The sequence below is a fragment of the Aquarana catesbeiana genome, linkage group LG10 (assembly GCF_042186555.1).
Source record: "Aquarana catesbeiana isolate 2022-GZ linkage group LG10, ASM4218655v1, whole genome shotgun sequence".
In the NCBI taxonomy this organism is placed as follows: Eukaryota; Metazoa; Chordata; class Amphibia; order Anura; family Ranidae; genus Aquarana; species Aquarana catesbeiana.
This window is the reverse complement of record NC_133333.1, coordinates 39,958,391-39,964,009: the sequence shown is the minus strand read 5'-3', so window position 1 is coordinate 39,964,009 and position 5,619 is coordinate 39,958,391.

The following is a 5,619-nucleotide window of genomic DNA, read 5'->3' as shown; positions in this document are numbered from 1 at the left end:
TGCCCCCCCCCCATCTCCTGTCCCTATTCTCCCTCCTCATTCTTTCCACATTGCTCCATGTCCTAGGTTAATTTAGGTTCATATATCCTTCCTAAGGTTTTGTGGAACCACGGAAGGTATCCCACCAATTTCTGGTTGAGTTATTCAAGTTTTTTTCTCTCATGGTTGACAATGTGTTCCATGTTTCCAATTATTCAGTATTTACTGTGCTGATGTTCAATAGTTACTGGATCTTGGCTATGCCTTCTCGGTATTGTGGTGCACATTGTAATATACAGTGGGGAAAATAATTATTGATCTCCTGCAGATTTTTTAAGTTTGCCTACTTACAAAGAAATGAAGGATCTATCATTTATTGATCTCCTGCAGATTTTTTAAGTTTGCCTACTTACAAAGAAATGAAGGGTCTATCATTTTTATCATAGGTGTATTTTAAATGATAGAGACAGAATATCAACCAAAAATCCAGAAAAAACACATGATACAAATGTTATAAAGTGAGTTGCAGTTCAGTGAGTAGAATAAGTATTTGATCCCCAAGCCAAACATGACTTAGTACTTGGTGGAGAAACCCTGGTTGGCAAGCACAAAGGTCAGACATCTTCTTGTAGTTGGTTTGCACACTTCTCAGGAGGGATTTCGATCCACTCTTTTTTACAGATCTTCTCTAAATCCTTAAGGTTTCTTGACTGTCGCTTGGCAACTCGATGTTTCAGCTCCCTCCATACATTTTCTATAGGATTAAAGAGGAAGTAAACCCTCCTGCAAAAAAAAATAAAAATAAAAACACACCCTGCAAGATAAAGGCATAATGAGCTAGTATGCATAGCCGAGAACGAAGCCCCCGCAGCCGTCCTCGTCTCCCCCTCAGGCTGCCAACATGTCGCCCGGGGGTTGCTTCCGGGTATCACGGCTCCAGCGCTGTGATTGGCCGGATCTGCAATGACGCACGGAAGCCGCCGCGAACAGCACAGTACAACTAAAGCAACGACACGAACGTGCCATTGCTTTAGTTGGCTTAAGTGCGCATGTGCCGCATGACATCGGCACATGCAAATACAGGGATATCTCCTAAACCGTGCAGGTTTAGGAAATATCCAGTGCAGCTACAGGCAAGCTTAATTATAAAGTAGTTTAAAGTAGTTGTAAAGGGTTTACAACCACTTTAAGGTCTGGAGACTGGCTAGGCCACTACATGACCTTAGTGTGCTTCTTCTTGAGCCACTCCTCTGTTGCCTTGGTGGTATGTTTTAGGTCATTGTCATGCTAAAAACCCATCCACTACCCATCTTCAGTATTTTGGCTGATGAAAGAAGGTTCTCATCCAAGATTTTACAATACATGGCCCCATCCATTGGCCCCTCAATGCGGCAAAGTTGTTCTGTACCTTTAGCAGAGAAACAGCTCCAGTCCAAAGTATCATGTTTCCACCTCCGTGCTTAACTTCAGGGATGGTGTTCTTAGGGTCATAGTCAGCATTTTTCTTCCTCCAAACACAATGAGTCCCCCTCCTCAAGAAGGCACATCTACAGTCATGCCAATGAACATCTCAATGATTAAGAGAAGGATTGGAAGAAAGTGCTGTGGTCAGATGAGACCAAAATTTAGCTCTTTGCATTAACTTGACTCGTCATGTTTGGAGGAAGAAAAATGCTGACTATGACCCTATGAACAACATCCCAGGTGGAAACATGATGCTTTGGGGCTTTTTCTTTGCTAAAGGTACAGGCTGAATTTGCCTCATTGAGGGGTCAATGGATGGGGCCATGTATTGTAAAATCTTGGATGAGAACTTTCTTCCCTCAGCCAAAACATTGAAGATAGGTTGTGGACGGGTCTTCCAGCATGACAATGACCCAAAACATACCGCCAAAGCAACAAAGGAGTGGCTCAAGAGAAAGCACATTAAAGTCGAGTGGCCTAGTCAGTCTCCATACCTTAATCCTATAGAAAATGTATGGAGGGAGCTGAAACTTCAAGCTGCCAACAGACAGCCAAGAAACCTTAAGGATTTAGAGAAGATCTGTAAAGAAGAGTGGACCAAAAATCCCTCCTGAGATGTGTGCAAACCTTGTCACCAACTATAAGGAACATCTTACCTCTGTGCCTGCCATCAAGGGTTTTTCCACCAAGTACTAAGGAATCTTTTGCTTGGGGATGAAATACTTATTTTACTCACTTAACTGCAACTCAATTTATAACATTTGTATTGTGTTTTTTTCTGGATTTTTGGTTGATAATCGGTCTCTAACATTTAAAATACACCCATGAGAAAAATTACAGACTCTTCATTTCTTTATAAGTGGGCAAACTTACAAAATCTGCAGGGAATCAAATAATTATTTTTCCCACTGTATACATGTATGCTTTGTACTCTTGTACTCCATTGATGCTGGATCGCTTATGTGCTGCATGCTTATTGCTAAGAATTTTTCAATAAACTCTTCCTTGAGCAATGAGCAGTTTCTGCCGCTCAGATAAGTTCCCATTGACACCATTGATCTATTTAGCTATCTGTAAGGGGGTAATTCCTCCCAATGTCCACAAGTGTAAGGAGCATTCTTCTCACTGACCATCACACTAATGTATCATGAGTTGTACATATAGTCATTTTTAGCAGGGGTTCCCTGAGACTGGAAAGGTACTTCAAGGGTTCCTCTGTGAAAAGGTTGAGAATGGCTGGTCTAATGTCTACAGACAGTTGTAAGGGTTTCCTACAGACCAATCCAGATATTCTCAAGTCAGCTTCACTGGGTAAAAGTCTATCAGGCTTTGAAAGGAATTTTCATTCCAGTAGATCAGTCTTTCTCCACCTTTTCACCCCATAGAAACCCATTAAATCATTTTCGGGTCTCAGGGACCACTTGCTAAAAATGTTATCTTATAGCACAACACAAGGGAATGTAAAAATGATCCTTCGCAGTGGGGCTGTACCCACGTAGCAAAAGTTAACTGCTCATTTAGACTAGGCGAGAGTTTTTGCACTTTAACTTATCTGATCCTCCACCTCCCTGGGAGATGTCATTCCTCCACACTCCGGCAGTGGAGCGTCTGTCTTGATGATGTCAGGACCACTGGAGCATAGAGGAGAAAATGATGCGGGGGACTGTTCTAGCATTATGGAGGAGTGGAGGATTAGGCAGGTAGATCTTCTTTTCTTTGTCCCCTGGATTAATAATGCAATAATCCTTATAGTGTAGGTGCAGTCTCACTGCAAACCATAATTCTTACATTTCCCAGAGTTGGGCTTTAACCACATTGCTGCATTTCATGATTAGTACATTGTAGATATTAAAGTTTTTTATATATATATATATATTTATTTATTTATTTATTTTTGATAGATTAGAGATAGATTAGAACCCATATCAGTTTCTATTGCTGTCTGTGTTCACCCTCTCTATTCGTCCAGTTCATCGTTATCATCAAAAGTAAAAGAAAATCCCAAATTTTGGGCTGACATCAGGACAGAAATAGAGGTGAAATCTTTCAATGGGCACTAGTTCTGGTGACTTTGGAATCCTCACTTTGGAGAGATTTCCCCTCACTTCCCGCTTTGCCTATGGGACAGGAAGTGAAGGAAAATTTCCCCAACGGGACACAGATGTCAAAAAAACTGACAGGGGTTATAACCCTTCTTTACTCTATCCAAAATTTAAAAAAAAGTTTTGCCCTTTAGTAACACTTTAATCCTAAATAAAAGAATAAAGAATTTGGTGCACTTATATTTTATACTTGAAGTGGAAGTAAAATCGACTTTTTAACTTGTACCTACAGGTAAGCCTATAAAGAAAAAAAGAGGGCACAAACACCTAGTGCATTACCTTTAACACCAATGGAGATTTAAACTGCCAAAGACATACTCACAAACATGAGAAGATATCACGCATGTCATACACAATTCCAGTGTCAGGGATGTCAAATCTCTATGGTTGGAAATCTGACGCGTTTCAGGAGACAAGCTCCCTTCCTCGTTTTTTTCAATAAATTTCCATTGGTGTTGACGGTAATGCACTAAGTGTTTGCGCCCTCCTTTTTTCTTTGTCGTGATCTGGACTTTCCCTGCTCAAGGAGAGCAGCATCGCTAGAATTACCATGAGTATCAGAGTGGGCACTGAGGTTTGATTGACTTTGGGATATCTTCTACAGGTAGGCCTATTATAAGGCTTACCTGTAGCCACAGTGAATATCTCCTAAATTTGCACTGTTTAGGAGATATTCACACAGGATGCACCCAGTGATGTTGCTGGTGCATCCGCTGTGAAGGAACAGCATACCCATGCCATACCTTCAGAGCTTCCTGCCTAGGCTCCTGTGCACACATCCTGCATGACGTCATCGCGGCTCCTGGCTATTTATACAGCTGGAGCCCGCAATCCTGAAGGAAGACCCGGTGAAGATGGAAGGGCCAGGGAGCTGTGACAGCGCTGTGCTGGAGGGATGCATGTGCAGGTAAGTCTTTCACAATGTGCTAGGTTTTTTTTTTTGGGGGGGGGGGGTTGCGGCTATTTACTACCAACTTAAGTGGCTCCATTTTTTTATCCAACCTGCTTTATGTCAAAACTATTTTCTGTATTAATTATGAATTTAAAATGAAACAAATAATAGTGAAATAAATCAGACAGTGCAAATTGTAATGTCTCCTGCCATTGGTGGTCGGAGAGGACATGCCCCCTCATATTGGGGGTCAATGTAATGCCCATTACATTGGTAGGCACTGAAGAACAGTCTCCTTACATTAGTAGTCTGTGTAGTGCTCCCTTACATTGGTAGCCAATGGAGAAGGACCGCCTTTCAAAGTGATTCGCGGGGAAGAGCCTCCATGCCTTGGTAGTCAGGGGAGAAATGCCTTCTTACGTTGGTGGTTAGCAGGAGACGTGCCTCTTTGCCTTGCTTATTGCTGTAGAAGTTTCCACATACATTGTTGGTCAGTGGAGAATGGCCTCTGTACATTAGCCATCAGTGGAAAAGGGGCCCCCCTACATTGGAGATTAGTAGATAAGTGCTCCCTTACATTGGTAATCAGTGAAGTGCCTCCTAATTTGGTAATCAGTGAAGAACTGCCCAGTAACATGTTTATATTGGTAGCCTGTTTCCCTGAAAATAAGACCTAGCGTGATTGTCGGTGATGGCTGCAATATAAGCCCTACCCCCCAAATAAGCCCTACCCTGTTTCCCTGAAAATAAGCCCTACCCTGAAAATAAGACCTACAAGAACTTTAACTAGGGCTTTTTTGGGGGGTAGGACTTATGTTACAGCTATCACCGACAATCACGCTAGGTCTTATTTTCGGGGAAACAGGGTAATAAGAGATGTTTTCCCTTACATTGGTGATCAGTGGAGATATCCTCCCTTACGTTGGTGGTTAGAGGCACAGTGCCTCCTTACACTGGTGGTCATAGGAGACGTGCCCCCTAAATTTGGCGATTAGGGCCTTTTACATAAGTGGTCAGTGGGAGAGGTACCCCCAAAATTTGGTGGCCAGTAAAGAAGTGCCTCCTTCCATTGGTAGTCAGTGGGAGGGGTGCCCCATTACTTTGATGGTCAGTGGAGAAGTGTCCCCTTACATTGATGGCAAGGATAAATAAAAATGTAGGCCTTAGGGGTGTACACATCTA